Source organism: Pieris rapae, chromosome 15, assembly GCF_905147795.1.
Source record: "Pieris rapae chromosome 15, ilPieRapa1.1, whole genome shotgun sequence".
Lineage (NCBI taxonomy): Eukaryota > Metazoa > Arthropoda > Insecta > Lepidoptera > Pieridae > Pieris > Pieris rapae.
In genome coordinates, this window is record NC_059523.1 from 4,596,653 (window position 1) to 4,613,872 (window position 17,220).

Here is a 17,220-nt window from a genome sequence, read left to right on the forward strand (position 1 = left end):
TGTATTTTAATAACTTCTTTTGTATTTGTCATCGATGTTTTCACTTTCTCAGTAAATCCTTTAGCTCAAACAGTAATTGATATAGGTTTGGAGACGTTTTTTTCTCTTATGACGTGACAAATGTTTTGGGTTTGCGCTTAGCTGAGATAATGTTTGCTCATGTGCTATTTGAGATTTGGTTTTCCTATCCTGCAATAGACACTTAAGTTAATTAAACTTATTTCTACTAGAATATGTAAATGTACTCAATTGAATCCAAAATATAATTTGCAATATGAGCAGTGTTGGCCTAGTGTTTTAGCGTGCTACTCTCATCCCTATGGTCGTTGGTTCGATACCCGGCTGTGCACCAATGGACTTTCTTTCTATGTTATGGAAAACATCGTGAGGAAACCGGCTTGTCTTAGACCCAAAAAGGCGTGTGTCAGGCACATGAGGCTGATCACCTACTTGCCTATTAGATTGACAAATGATTATAAACCAGATACAGTAATCTGAAGCCCAGAACTAAAAAGGTTATAGCGCCACTATTTTTTTTATTTTTTTTATTTCTTTGCAATATAGACGTTTAACAATACTTTCCTTCAAATTATGTACAATCCACAAATCAAACAATCAAAGAACAAAAGAACAGAACCGACAAAAGAGAGTTCAATAAAAAAGCGAGTTATCAAACGGCAGCCGATAATTTAGGACTTATTAGCGTACAAAAGGCTTTGTTTTCTCTGGTATTGTGTGCCCGGGGTCCGTGTGAAGTTGATATGTTTATTACAGACCAGGGGGAGGCGTGGCGCTATAATGATGCGAGTACAATGCCGGTGATGATTTCGATACAGATGCGACACTCTTTGATGTGCCGATATTAACGCCTACCGAACCGTCAAAGAGTCGATATCTTTAGATGAGAACACCTGCGTTATTTAAATTATGTAAGGCTACCACGTCTTTCGATAATAATATTAAGTATTCGTACCGTGTGATATAATTATAAAAAGTCAAATATATTTGGTAGCCATTCAAAAAACATTAAAACATTAATAATTATGATTAAATTAGTTACATAGTAAGTGGACTGAAGTCGTTATGGAATTATATTTTGATAAAATCAATTTCTTTTATCAAAATTTATTTTTATTGGATTGATATCGTGACAGTATCAACCTGTAGGTGGCAATTACAACTTGTACTTTGTACATGGCTTACAAAACACCGATTACAATAACTTTTTTGTTTGCATCTAAATTGGCAATCATTCTTATTAAATATTTAGTAGTCTGCGGACATCGTTATACCAATATTTATTTTACATGTCAAATTGTATGTAATTATATTGTGGTTGCGTGGAAGAGGTCGCTTAAAAGCGATAAGGTCGCCAGTTGCTCTTCTTTTCATTTAACTGTATCAATTTTTTTATATTGTAATGTAACGAAGTGTTAATAAATCAAAAAATAACTATAAAGATACTACTATATTATTTATTTCTCACAAAATTATTATATATCAAACACCTTTAATTCGACGTTCAAAAATACATGATTTTATATATTGAGATTTTATAATTATATTATATAACAAGCAAATTTATCGGTGAACAAAAAAAAATTTTTACTTATCCTACCTCTTTTGAAACAACATAAAAAATCATTTTTCAAGCCTTCCCCATAAAGACTGAATTAAAACGAAAGACTTAATTTTGGATTTTTTATATATATAAAAACCTCATCCATCCATCCTCAGCGTTAGGTCCAAGGAATAAATTAAATAAATATTTCTCCAGCCATCTCCGAGTTTGCGCTTTCCAAACCAAAACACGACTTCTATATCTACTTATTTGGATGATGGACAGGTGGATTCCGTATTGGTGCGCACATAAAAATGTTCTAGTATCTATGAGAATTAACTATTCTTTGTCTGAAATATCGCGTCATCGGTACTAATAAGCTTGGCGCTGCAATAATTGTGTAAGGTATAATTGTAGGCGGATCGGCATTCTGTTTCACACCTTACAAACGTAATAATACGGTAGCCTATTGCTATTAAAATGATTAAAAATCAAAATACTTTTTTGATCTTACATTCTATGGCCATTTATAGGTGAAACTTTGATATAGAGAATGAATATAATAGTCGCTTTAGCGGACAAATAAAGCGCAGTGCTTTCACCCGCACTGGATCTATTCTTAGCGTAGCAGTATTCGTTTCATATATCTACATCAACATAAGATTTTTTACTAAAGAGGCTAAATTCTGTGATAGCCGATAGTACTTTACGTTTAAACTTATCACAAGTTTTCTTAAATTCCTTTTTCAAATCAAAGCTCAGTGTTTCGCGAATAAATTCCAAATTTAAAATAATGTATCTTCAAACAGCATTTTTAGTAGTCACGTACACCGTAGACAATATTAATTCCTCCTTAGAAGCCTTAATGCAATTGGTTCCGCATCTCGCGTTATATAAATTCAAATGAAATATTTACAGCGACGAGATAATTAAGGCTGTATCAGCGCGAGTGGCGTGCCCAATTGATCGGATTGTCCCGTTCGTACGCTTTGAGATTTGCAATTTGCTTGAACTTAAGTCACGAACAGGATTTAAGAGACATTAATGTTTTTTTTAAGGATGGAAAATATTGGTATCATAGAGTTTAAATAATCATATGTTTCAGGTCTAGCGTTTATGAATTTTTTTTTATTAGAAAAAAACGTATTTTATAAATAAAGACGAGTTAGAAATTCATGCAAGTAAATGCTTACATCGTTATACGAATAAGTATCGCAATACAACGAGGAAATGTCACCAGCGTTTAGGTAAAACTTCCACATAGGTCAAATTTTATTTTGATTATTAAAATTATTACTTTGTGGGTTAAGAATTTTGTAAAAACTGTATATTTGTATGTTGTGAATATATGCAAAGCTGAACAACAGCTAAATTTTATGTATTTTTAAACAACCCCTTTTTTGATGTCTCCGTAGAATCTGATACACATGATTTAGACCGAACTCCGCTTTGGACATAAAGCAAATACATACATATGTATAATAACTGCTAATTGGGTATTTAGCAAAACTCAGACTTGAGTTTGTTGGAGGTCCAAAAATTTTTTGTCGACACCAATCTTCAAAACATGGATGCGCATGAGCAATAGTAAAGTGTTACCACGTGACGACACACACTCGGCCCCACATGTTCCGAATTAGTTGTGACAGATTCCTTCTAATTGATACATATTTTATTATTTACGTTCCCTTTGTAAAGCCGCATCGGAGATTTCATTTCCTAAATCTTCGATATTTTACTAAAACTAACTGTTAAAAATAACTAACTGTTAACTGTAAAAAATAGTTTAAAGTATTTTAGGAAGGCTGAAAGTTAATGTCGTCATGGGTAGCAAATTTTTAGAAAACTTTAATTCTAATATGGCCGGTTAAAAAAAATAGTGGCTCTACAACCTTTTTAGTTCTGGGCCTCAGATTCCTGTATCTGTTTCTTGATCATTTGTTAATCTAATGGGCAAGAAGGTGAGCAGACTTCTGTGCCTGACGCACGTCCAAAAAGTAGATTTTTTGTTCTAAACCAAGCCGGTTTTCTCACGATGTTTTCTTTCACCGTTCAAATGTTAAATGTGCACATGAAAGAAAGTCCATTGCTGCACTGCCGGGGATCGAACCTACGACCTTAGGCATGACAGTCGCACGCTGAAGCCACTAGGCCAACACTGCTCCCAATTAAACTAAATAATTAATTTAAACGCTCATTTAAATACCTTTATGAGCAACAAATCGCATCGTATTTTTGTATTCTGAATCACCCCGAAGTTTTAAGAACCCGTTATCAATGGATTTTTCATGAGACATTTTCTATTGGTATCAAATATTGAAGTATTCTCAAAGGCGAAGAGGGAATAATTGGACTGGTCGTTACAGAGCACAGCTGAGTGAGTCTTGTTGAGTTTATTGTTAAATCTAAGATTGTTGAACACCAGATGAGACATTTCTAACATATTTGTCCTTTAATAACCTGAGTAAGGGGATAAATGTCTTGTATGTATAAGCGAAATCTAATTGCACCGTTTTAACTACAGTAATTCACATATTTGTTTTTAATTCACAACCTGAACATCCATTTAATAAAAGAGCAAGCCAATTTTTAAAAGGCCGGCAACGCGATCCTGCCTCTGGCATTAAGAGTGATGCAAACATGCACATAGAAGGAACCTTCATTAGTGCACTACCCGGACTTGATCCTACGACGTCAGGTATAAGACTCGTACGTTGAAACCACTAACCACACTGCCCACATAGAAATATGGCTACCATTACCAAAGCAACAGACATGATTATAATAAATAAGTAAAACATACAAAAATTTGCTTTCGGCGCGTCAAAGAAGCTCAGACCATTATTTTGCGGTAATGCATTGGAGCGTTTTCTTTATATTTTCTTTGTGCTGAGACAATATTGTTGTCTGTTACTCTCGAGTGGTCAAGAAAACGCGTGTTGTCGTTAACTGTCCGTAATCCGTATACAAGGTATGGTACAAGGGTCCAACGCCTTCTCTTGTGCGGTAAAAGATTTTTTACTGCAAATTTATAACTCAACGAACTGCTAAATTAACAAGCTATTATTCCGTTGGAAAGGGGTCACTATATTATTATACATATCATTTCATGATACTAAAATATATAATTATTATTTTTCGTTTAACATTTGGACTGTTTTCAAAATATTATAATTTATCTGATATTAAAAGTTCATTAATTTATTTTCACATATTATGATTTAATTAACTTGATAACTTTGTTTTAATAATAATAATCAGTGGCACTACAACCTCTTTAGGTCTTGGCCTCAGATTTCTGAATCTGTTTCATGATCATTTTTTAAATCTAATAGGCAAGTAGGTGATCAGCCTCCAGTGCCTGACACACGTCGTCTCCTTTTTGGGTCTATGATATGTCGGTTTTCTCACGATGTTTTTTTTCACCGTTCGAGCAAATGTTAAATGCGCACATAGAAAGAAAGTTCATTGGTGCACAGCCGGGGATCGAACCTACGACCTCAGGTATGAGAGTCGCACGCTGAAGCCACTAGGCCAACTCTGCTCAAACTTTGCTTTAACTATCTAAATTTTACGACAGTAAGGTATCCTACAACTAGCAAAGTCTTCGCAAATCGCTCTTCCTTGGACCAACTTCCTAATCCGGCGGCGTATCTCAAGCCGTCCCTAATTGGTCCCAAAGCCGGGACAGGACACCCACAACGCAACTACAAACACTTAATTATATCTCTGTCATTTTCCGTCTCCTGTCATCGAAGCTATTGACTATTCAATTAAGAGATAGCGATTTGCGTAGCATCGTGTTTGTTTCTCGGTTAGAAGAAAAAACACGTGCTCCAGAGGGTGAATTTATAAGAAAACTAATTTTGCAGCAAATGTATGAATTTCCATTGGATTGGATTAAATGTATAACAAATACCAGAAGTCCAGAGACCACAGTCGCGAGCGTGTGAACTTTAATTTTAATGTAACGGACCATACGGTCCTTAAAAAAAATATGAGGATTTTTTAATTATTGCATATTTTTATAATAAATTACTAAAAATAGAGAAATCATTAAAAAACTACTAAGGGGTTACACTACAGGACAAATTTTAAATTCATTTTAAACTAACGTGTTAAAAAAATATAATAAACTATATATTTTGTGACTTACGTCACCCATACAAAGTTATTATTCTATACGCCTGTTTCACAATGTCCGGAAGAGTTCCAAATAAGCTATTTATTACTTATTGGTAGAATAAACAGTATTTTTGCGTTTCACGACTGTCAGATAGCGCTATTCGTCATTCGTCGAATTTTTATCTTTCGAATAATTTATGTGTTGCATAGCCATTTGGTACTTTATCCATACATTGTGAAAGAGGCCCTTAGAGTAAGAAACATCTTAGTTATATTTATAAGGGTATTTTAATTTACCAAACACTTAACAAAAAATCTGAAATAATGTACCTGATTGAAAATCACTTTGAAGTATTATTTTTTATTTTTACCCTAATATTGTATATACAATTGGTAATATTTTTCTTATTAAACTAACCTAAATAACATATATGAAATATTTCTCTCATTTGATGTCAAGGGAACATCCTTCGTCGATTAGGCAAGCCAAATCCGAAGTAATTACCTCAAAAAGAATGTTAAGTGATTAACACGTGTAGATCTCAAACAATTTGTCAAAACTAACCAGCGCCGCTGTCTTTGATGTCAGACCTCCCATCTGAAAATATTTCCATTTATCAATTTAGATTTTTACTGGTATTTCCAAAGTGTTAATGAGGTGAATTCGACAAAGGAATGAACGCTTTATTAAGAAAGATCACACATACACTGAAAATGGCTGTATTATTGTCGATAATTCATTGTTTAATTGAGTCAAGATAACACTTTGATTAACTTATTTTTGTTAACACTTTATGTGAAGTCCCAAGTAAGTTAAAATATGTTATATAATTTTTTAATCTGTGTAAATTTGTAATCTATTTAATGATATGTAATAATGTATGTAATAAAAACTTTTTAAAAGTATCTAGTTTCTTATATCACTTGTTTAAATTAAGAACAAAGTAATACCACATAACAAATAAACATATCATCATATCATATAAACGGTATCATCTTTTGGATTACCTCCAATTGATTGATTTAAATCTTTTGTTTCTGTAGTTTTCGATGTAACAGAGCAGTGTTAGCCTAATCCCTCGAATCAGGGCTGTATACAATTGAAATTTTCCTTGTAGAGAAGGACATAACATATTTATCATAAAAAATTAAATAATGGTTGAGAAACAGTTATAATGACGCCAAAAGTATTAGTAGCGTTTTAAAGTTGGAAAAGTATAATTTGTTGTACCTATGTATAGGTAATCCTGCCACATACTTGACATTACTTCAGATTTTGTTTAACGGGGCATGTTCGTTTAATAATTAAATAGGAGAACCACAAAACCTTTCCATGTGATATTATAATAAATACAAAAGTGGAACGTTGAGGCCTATAGGTATATTCCTTTTTTGAAAAGTTCGCAACAGCAAACAAATAGGTACTCGATGACAGATCAACATGTGTGACAAGGATGAACACATGTACAAATTATCTTATGATTTATTGGCACTTGGCGAACCACCCAAGATTTGGGTTTGCTTCGAGACATTTAGGTTTTTTAAAGACTACGATACTAAAGTATGATAAACGTTTTTACTTTTCTTGTCTGTGAAGTTATATCTTCCAGTTACTCTTTCAAAAGGGAGTAGAACCTTGAATTAAATAAATAAATTATACTATTATATTGGAACCTAAGCGAAAAATAGCAACAGTGATTCAAAATTGCGTTACAGAGAGCCGCTTACAAGCAAAAATGATTAGATTTTTGAATGTGGGATTGCATTTTGACTACACCTATATATAACTTAACTGTACTTATTATTATGGCATTATGATACTTAATATGACATTTGCATATTTTTATAAGATTTGCAATTTTTGTATAATTAATCTCTGTTCTATGTAAATAAATGTTTTATTAATTATTATTACAAAGAAGTTTAATAGCACTTTTTAATAAAAGTTTAATCTATTAAACCCAGCACATCCCTAAATTAGAGTTAATTTAGGTCGTGGGTGGCTCAATAGATAACCGTTTAAACCAAAACACGGCGCCATCTCTGTTTACCTATCTCCATCAGATAATTGGTGTTTTAGCTAAAACGATGGATTGTTTTTTGTGCAACTCTAAATTGGACCGCGTAAGGTGGTAGCTAAAGTGCCTTTAAAATACTTGAAACAAAGATATATAGACCGCCTACGCCGTTTCAGCTAATATTTTTATAAAAATGTTTTGCTTATTAAAAAAATATCTGGGTTGTGTGACGATATTTTTTTTATTGACCATTTATTCTTTGACTCAAAACGAGACATTGGTTTAATTTAGGTAATGGAAAAAGAAATTCAAATATGAATGTTTTTTTTATAATCCGCTGCTCAAATTTTCGCCCGGTTTCTTGAAACGGGATAATTTTGGGATAAAAAAAATATACATTTGATCCAACATTGTTTTGATGATTCGTGATGCTTGCAAGCCTGAAACATCGACAATAAATAAATCTTGTAGGAACATTTCGTTTAGGTTAAGTATGTGTGGTGTGTTAGTTTTAAGATCTTACAAAACCTTTGACTCGCCGCCTGTTTTGAAAACTGTCTAAAGATTATCCCCTGTTTTATTTAAGATTAGAAATGGCCTCGGGGTGGGCCTTTTTGTATACAAACTGAAATAACATCACTTGTATGAATGTTTTTACATTTTAATAATACGCCGGGTTTTTTGAGATTTTATTGTATTGTATTTATTAATTAAAATGTTTTGGGTAACATTATTATATTTTCTATATTAGATGGGTTCCTCCTTGTGATACTGTAGTAGTTTGGTTCCGCGTTATAGGAAACGCGTTGTAGTACTCTCATTAAATCCATTATGAATGGCATAGTACGGTTATATAACTTGTGAAATACCCGAAATACTTATGAAATATAATAAATATAATACTTGTGAAATTGCGTAATATGATGACGCGTTATAAGAGTACCGTGTTATAAAGAGGTTAACTGTACTACTTAAAACAAATTTTAGTAACCTAAAGAATGCTTAGATTAGGAACAGCTTATGTAAGCTACGCCTTATGCCTTATTAAATACATCCTGTTTGCAATCAACGCTGGTATAAATAGTACCTGAATGTAGGTAAGTATTATATAAGAATTAAGATAAGTAAGACTTTTTTTTAAATCCTCAAAATAAGATAAACAATCTCAAACCTTTTTATAAAACACTTAATATACAACAAAACGCTAAAATATCAAAGTCTCACAAAAATTTTCACTCGAATAGTTTTGAAAACGCTTTCATGCGCCAGTGTTGCACCGCTTTGAGCCAAAATGTGCCGCTAATGACTGCACAGAATATCGACAATTTGCTACGTACGATTGAGCACTATCAATGCACTTCCACCCCACAAGCTTTGACTAACGGCTTTTGATATATTACACTAAATGCGACTCTATTCCCTGTACATAGAGCCCATTTTCCAGTCCAATATTAAATGTTTGCAAAGAAGACATCTAATATTGAGGGCATGCAATAAAATGTTATAATTTATCATATAGACGTGTTTGTTATTGCAATATCGGTTATTGTGGTAAATGTCGGCGTTACCATTATTAATAATGTGCGCATGACATCTGTGATACAGTTCCTTATTGTTGGCATGCTCTTATGAATCTGCAACTAAAATGTGTTAAATAGGATGAATAAAAAAGCAGCTGCGGTTAAAGATTCTTACTATAATTATGATAACATTGTTATTTTTATTTTTTATTATTTTAAATTATATATTATATTATATATATATATATAATATAGGGGGGCAAACGAATCTGTGGGACGCCCAAAAAAGGCAGTCATCGAAGCCCATAGACAATTAAGGGTGCGTTGTCGGCTTTTGATAGAGCCCTTTTTAGTCACTAACAGTTAATATAGTAGATACTATTAAAAAATATTCAGTAGCGCTTTACAACCTTTAAAGGTTGTAGCGCTACTGAATATTTAAAGGACCTGAAATTTCTATATCTGCTTCATGATCATTTGTCAATCTAATAGGTAAGTAGGTGATCAGCCTCCTGTGACACACGCTGTCGACCCGACGGCCTCATGGATATGAGTCGCTAAATCTACTAGGCTGACACTGCCCTTTCAAATATTAAAACTAGCTACTAACTACTACAATAACAATTTTTAGAAGTTATATGCGAGTTTTGTAAGGTTTATAATAACAATACTTTGAAATATGAACAAAATAATATCACGAATAAATAAGACATTTTACAATTGTCACAGATATATTTAACGAAAAGCTAACAGCTAAGTAAAATATTTAGATAGAGTCGATTAATCACAGACAACAATGAAGTAAGTTTGTCAAACATCCAACTAATCCGTGCGTACAATCAAATCTCTCGCAGCTTACCAAAATGGCCGCACTAATGTTGCGAAACATATTTAAATGGGGGACCGGTGTTTATCGTTATTATTAAGTTGTAAGGGATTTGACTTCCGCACATTCATCACGCGGTATAAAGCCAAAAATAAATTCAAGCGTGCCAAATCTATAGAAACCACATTGCGCTTTTTGTCCGAGCTTTTTCAATGCGCACTGATGGTTTTATTGCTACATTTTAGAAAATCATTGGTGTCCTTTTGACGTGACTGAGTTTTATGGTGGCTGTAAAACAATAAAATATTTCGTGGTTTTGGACCCCATACGAAGTATTGTAAATCAGTTAAAGATCGTTAGGACTCGCTTAGTGATTCCTTTTAGACAATGATGAGGCCGATTTGCTAAAGAACAGTAGGGAGTGTTGAATTGTGGTGGACAATTTACAAACTCATTATTACAGCTTAGTACAATTTGTTATGGTTTGTTTTTGGACATGTGAATAGAATGTAAACTGAAAGAGGACCCTTGTTAAAGGCAAAGTCTTAGGATTTTTCAGTCACGGTGTAAATCTAAAACGGTATAAATTGAACAGAAAAAAATTTTCAAGGATTTGTAATAAGAACACCAGTTGCAATAATAATATTTGAATTTAGAAGATGGTTCTTTTAAAAGCTAGAAGCTGTGTTGGTTAAAAAAATATTCCCTTCGTGTGTTTTTAATTAAACTCGGCTTGTTCGATTTTGATGAAATTTATTTGTGTGTGTGCGTGGTTTCGAAAATGCTTAAGAATTACATTTAGATATGTTTTTTGTTGTTTTTCCAACAGTTGTGTGAATAGGACAGTTCCAGTAGGTATACATTCTTCTTCTTTATTGAATGATATACTATGTATACGTATATTTTTTGTTACAGGCGGAGCAGTATATACCTATTGGTTTCACCGTGTGACTCACATCCCTGAGGTCGTTCGATACTCGGCTGTGCACGAATGGACTTTCTGTCATTAAAAGGCTGTTAGGCACAGAAGGCTGATCAACTACTTGGCTATTTAAAAAAAAAACACGAAATAGATACAGAAATCTGAAATAGTCTATTTCACCATTAATGAGGTCCCAACCAACGAACAAACTCTATTTAAAAACTTTTGACATCCAAATTCAATAACAGTTTTGAAAAAAAAATAACTTGAGAAATTAAATAAAAATAAAGGATTTCGTATTCGTGTTAGTCCAATGTCTAATTCTCTTAATTACTATAGTGTAAGGTTTAATTAATATTCTTGTTTTTAGGTATTATGTGCTATTTTCATATTATGTATATTAATAATATAATAATAATGAATAATGTTAACATATTATGTATATATAATATGTTAACATTATTCATAGAAACAACATTTCTCCTCATAATTTAGCAGTTTAGTAATTCTTGTCCAATCTTAAAAAATATACTTAGCGTTTATTAAGGCAGTTTATGCTACACACCAGTATGTGTGCCCACTGAAATATTTCCGAACCAATTTGACTTAGGGAAACTGCAGAAAAGGTCGTATTAATAGGTAAAAGGCATTGTCAATGTGCGGCGGTATCACTTAACATCAGGTGAGACTCCTAACCTTCATTACCCATATTATTCTTATAAATATTTCCTAGATTTATGGAATTAATTAAAAATAGTTAATAATTCAAACCAATGTCAATTTATTCTGGAATTGAGAATTCGTCACACTCCTAGATGGACAAAACCAAGGCAATTTACATAATCTCCTTAACGTCCGATAGACGTAAATCACAAGTCAACAGAAATCACCGCTTTGCACAAAACCGACGGATCACTTACTAACACTTTAATACTATTGTCAACAACACACATTTTCATCTTTAATCGCAAAAGGTCTTAACTTCTCCCTTTTAATTCAAACAAAAATTTCTTAAGTTCAAGCAACACTCGCGTCAAGAAGGTTCACAATTCCGCTTGAACTGTCGGTGTTTTTCGTAAAGGGATAAATGGAGATGTCGTAGCCACAGGCGGCAAAGCGACCGACGCAAAAAACGGACAATGCCATATAGTTTGGGACACAAAACGACATCGAGAAATAAATTATTTCATCTGCTCAGAGTCCTTTCACGATAATATTGGCAAATGTTTCCATTCGAAACGGGCCACGCCCCCGGGAGACCATACAGAAAAAAACGCTCCGAAAGCAAGAGAAAATAACTTTTATACTAATGGTGGTAATGTTGCGAGTTCTTTGTTAATCAGCTATGACTTCGGCACGTCAAAGTCAACAGAAAGTCAGTGTTCCTTTCATATTTTTTCAATAAGTCCAACATATATTTTGACTGTGATGTTTTTATTATTTTTGTCCGTGATTCGCTCAAGGATCAATGGCTAACTATCGACGGATTTTTTCATAAAGCCGGCCCGGCGCAGACGCAGTTATTCCCCAGGAGCATTCTTCGAAAAGCCGCCAAAGTAATTATCTAATGGGGTGCAGTGTCCAGTATTTTGTCTTCCGTTCATGTCGCCATCCATCACGATAACAAATCTGAACCCATAAAATCAGCAAAACAAATGTTTAAAGCTCTTTTGTCTCTCATATTGTCATCCATTAGCGGTATCGTTAGTTTAAATTGATATAATGTAACAATTCTGTTGAATAAGACATTAAAGTCACAGAACAGTGGGGATGTAAAAGAGTTTTGTTTAAACAGGTCCTATATCGTGTCTTGATTACTCACAAATTACAGCTTGTGTTATTCGACACACTGCTGGAGATCAAACGGTGACCTTCCAGAAATAGGTAACGGGTATCAGTCGATATTGCGGTAAACATACACACTGCGTATTAAAATTGCTTAACAGCTACATATATATGTATTCGATAACTATTTTGCAATACTTATATACAGCTGATTTGTAACAATGCAATTTAATTATTAATGTACTAACAAATGCGGAAGTATGTCTCCTATATGTCTCTTCTTAATGTCCTATAACCCCTAGATGGGGCAGAGGGCGTCCATAGCTATATGAATCGTGTTCGGGCTTTAGCCTCGTGTTCCACCTCGCTCCAAGTCTTTCCGGCCCTCTTTGCCTCGTCTATAACTGTACGGCACCAGGTTTGCAGAGTTCCTTGCGGATTACAATCTCTTGATTGGAATCCTGTATGTAGACATTAATAAAAATAAAATTAAAACAAATGGCATCGCGGCATTAAAGAGACGATGGCAAGCGACCAGATGTTATGGCAGATGAAGATGGAACGGGCTTTGGTAAGGTATGCTACCTTTGTGGATACGTTAGCCTCCTCTCACCACCCTTAAACAAGCAAAAAAGCTGGGGCGGCCATAGACCAGGCGCAACGGCTTAAATGTAAGAAAAAATCCTCGAAGTTGATTTTGGTCTCTTTGGAGTAGAGACTCTTGGGTCGTGAGGTTCAAGCGCACAGGCGAAAAAAAAATTTAAGTTGGCACCTAGTAGACAGTACCGGTGACCCCAGAGCAGGCCTGCAATACAGCGCGGAAGTCTTAAAGGTACACTACCACGGGAACCAAACTTTTTAAATTGGTTTAATTTTGTTTGGTTACTTTTAAATATTTTAATTAGTAGCATGTAGATTAAGAAAATTTTAAATATTGTATATTCTGTTGTTCTGTTTAGGTTTTAATACATAATTCAATATGTAATTAATTTTTTTTAATTCCTATTTTTAGCAAAACTTATGTTTACATATTATATTGTCGTACATATTAGATAGAAGATTTTATAAAATTATCAATAGATTTCATAATATGTATAATGTATGATGTTGAAGACTTAATAAATAAATAAATAAATATTTTCATTATTTCGAAATTAATAGAATAATTGTTTAATTTCATCAAAACATATATTAAAGTAATGCAAAGTTTTATTGTTACGACCAATTCGTAAAGAGAAATCTTTCTATAACTAGAAGCAAACCAAAACAGACACCCTGCAGAAGTCGTTAAGATTGCAACTAAAAAGAAAACAAAACGTGCGCCTGCGCTGTGCGTTGCAATTACAATCATTGTCTGCTTGATTTATGTCACCCCCCGCGAACATACTAATAGCTGGCCATGGCTGCCTCGAGCCATACTACCGTTTGGTTTCCGGGACCATATTGTCTTGCGTTCGTAGAAGACATGCGTTTTGTTACAGTTAATATTGAATGCGTTGTGTCAGTGATTGACATTAGCACAATAACTATTTTCGTTACATTTGTATTGCTAGGATCCTCTAAAATTCTAAATGGCACATAATTTCGATATGCAACTCTCATATCATATTCATATTTAACACTATCGTGAAGGAATACATCGTGAGGAAGCCGGCATGCCTTAGAACAGGTATGGGCACCTTTGACATGTTGATGGCCAAACTTTAGCGTCCAAAAACGTTCGCGGGTCGCGTTTAAAAGTATATTTATAGTGCATTTTTAAGCAGTGATCATATTTTATGCTATAGATATTAGCCATGAAATAAAACGACAATGTTATTGCAGTACAATTTATTAAGAAAACAAATTGAATGAAATTTTAAAAAAAGGTACATTATGGTTAAATTCGTTAAACTTGCAATTGTTACAAACCAAAAAGACGGCGTGTATCAGGCATAGAAGGCTGATCCCCGCGTACAAGATTACAAATGATTACGAAACAGATAAATCTGAGGCCCAGACCTAAAAGGTCGAAGTCTTTTTTAATCCATGATTTCACTACAAAGGGTTAAAAATCAAGGCTTAATGAAGTGATGTCTTAAGATACGCTGGGACGGAAGGATTTCGCTTATTACACGAATCTCATTAAAAACGCAATTTATTTTATTCGCATGTTGAATATTATTAGTTGTTTTAATATTATCATCGCAGATCGTATATCAGACTTGTAATGAGTCGCCGCATGTGTCCGCGGCCTTATTTATCGCCGCGATTTGTTGCCTCGCGACACGACATCGCGCCTTCCACCTGATTAACAATATCAATATAAAACAAAGTTAACGATATATTGCGAATTTTATTAAGACGGGATAAAAATAGGCTGAAATAACGTAGTCATAACGAGGACTTTGTGTGTAAGAATAGGTCGGTTTTGCAACCGCTACAGCGAATTACGGAATACCTACCGGTGCAGGAAGAGGAGAGAAAGAGAAGCAAATACGTAGGAAACTCTATTCAAGTCATCAGCTTAGCACTGCTGGGTTGTTAATCAAGATGTCGGTGTTGTTCCTTTACCATATAAATAAATAAAAAATGATCACAAAACGGATTTTCTTTAATTTCCTAATAAAATTAACAATATGATTATGCAAACAAATAAATATTTTAGTAGTAAAAATTAGATATTACATTTACTGAACCCGTTTCACAGATATTGGCCTCCAAGGAATGCCTTTTTTCTTTTACGCAAATGTATCCTTCGAATCTTTAAATTTCTTTCCCTATAGTGTTAATTGCGCATTTAGAATTGTATTTGTGATAATCATGTTCAAATGCATATCAGTGTCGAGAATCGCACTTTAACTATATACTGTATTTATATGTGATAATTTCTACACGTTTAATATTAGTAGTAGGTACTGTACTGTATTTAAATTCTATGAAAGAGTTGTAGAACAGAATTTCTCTTCGTTAATCATATTTGTCTTTAATAAAACAGTTACATACAAGATTTACAAGAAAAATGTTAATATTTTCCATTTTTAAAAGACAATCGACACGTGCAAACAAAGAGGACACTCTGGTCTCAATACAAATGAGATGTCGAATACTATAATCTATCAATATCGAAAAACACCATTGCGAATGTTGATTTAGTGAATGTATTGTTGCTCCTGCCTCTGTGCAATTAGTTACGCTCTTTAGTTTTCAGCATTAAACTCGCTACAACAGAAGTATACCGAAACCTACCGTTTGGTTACCAAAGTATCATAACTAAAAAAGGGGCAACTAGTTGTCGTCAGAATATTAGCTTATTCGGCTTTTTACTTGATATATGTTTATATACAACACATATATTAATTATTAATTTACGTGTAAGAAAAGAATGTTTATACGGAAAAAAATTTCTTCGTTCAACCATCCTTTTTTTAATTTGTTTTAGTTTTCTCTTAGTCCATTTTTAATTAATACGGTTAATATAGTAAGGTTTTATAACCTGCATACATTTGTGTCAAAACTCAATACAGCATTTTAAAAAAGGACCAAAGGGATCACACAGCTTTTTAAAGATAAACAAATTTCAAAATCATAAATAGCTACATCGGTCCAGCCATTCTCGAACTTTGCGAAATAAATGAACATCAATATATTTATATATATTCATGATTATTATTACTACCTATGTAAGTAAAGTTTTGAATTAAATATGTAAACATATAACACTTTTGTATGTGTTTATTACAAGTGAAGGCAGAATTAATCACATAGCTTTGAATCACACGCAGAATTTTAATAACTTTATCTTCATTAACACATTGTACTCTCACCTTGCAATATCTTAAAAGTAATTTTAGTAATTATCCACGCTACTTGCTACGCTTCTTGGGTGTGCTTCTGAATTTCACGCATTGATTTCAAATGTTTTGTTAATTTTGTGCGCGTGACGGAGCTATTGTGCCATGTACTACTGTTTTCAATAAATTTACGAATATATGCGTAGCGAAGTACAATGCAGGTCTTTATTGAGAGATTGTTTCGCTAAGTGGGGGTCTTTTTACTATGCATATATAAAATGCTACCTATTTAAAGTAACAATAAGCAATTTCGTTACTGTCAAATGTCACAGGGCTTATAAATTACGTCGAAGACAAAGTCATAACTAGCAGGTTATTTTCATTTGCTATTCCTAGATCTATAAATTAACGGCTATTTAATCGTTGATGGTGTTTTATATCCATTATTATTATTATTAAAATTAATTATATAGTGTTGTTCCGGTGTTAACGGAATGCTTTTATTGTTAAAAGCATTCCTCCATTATCAGAGGAAATCATTCTAATATGCTATATTAAACCCCGTAGAAAATAATAAATGCAAAATTAAATACTAGTTGCTATGAAATGAATGTAATGTAAATGCTGAAGAGAGTGCCTGCTTCTGGCTATACTCTCGGGGCGTGACTCCGATGATTTAGAATCGCAGCT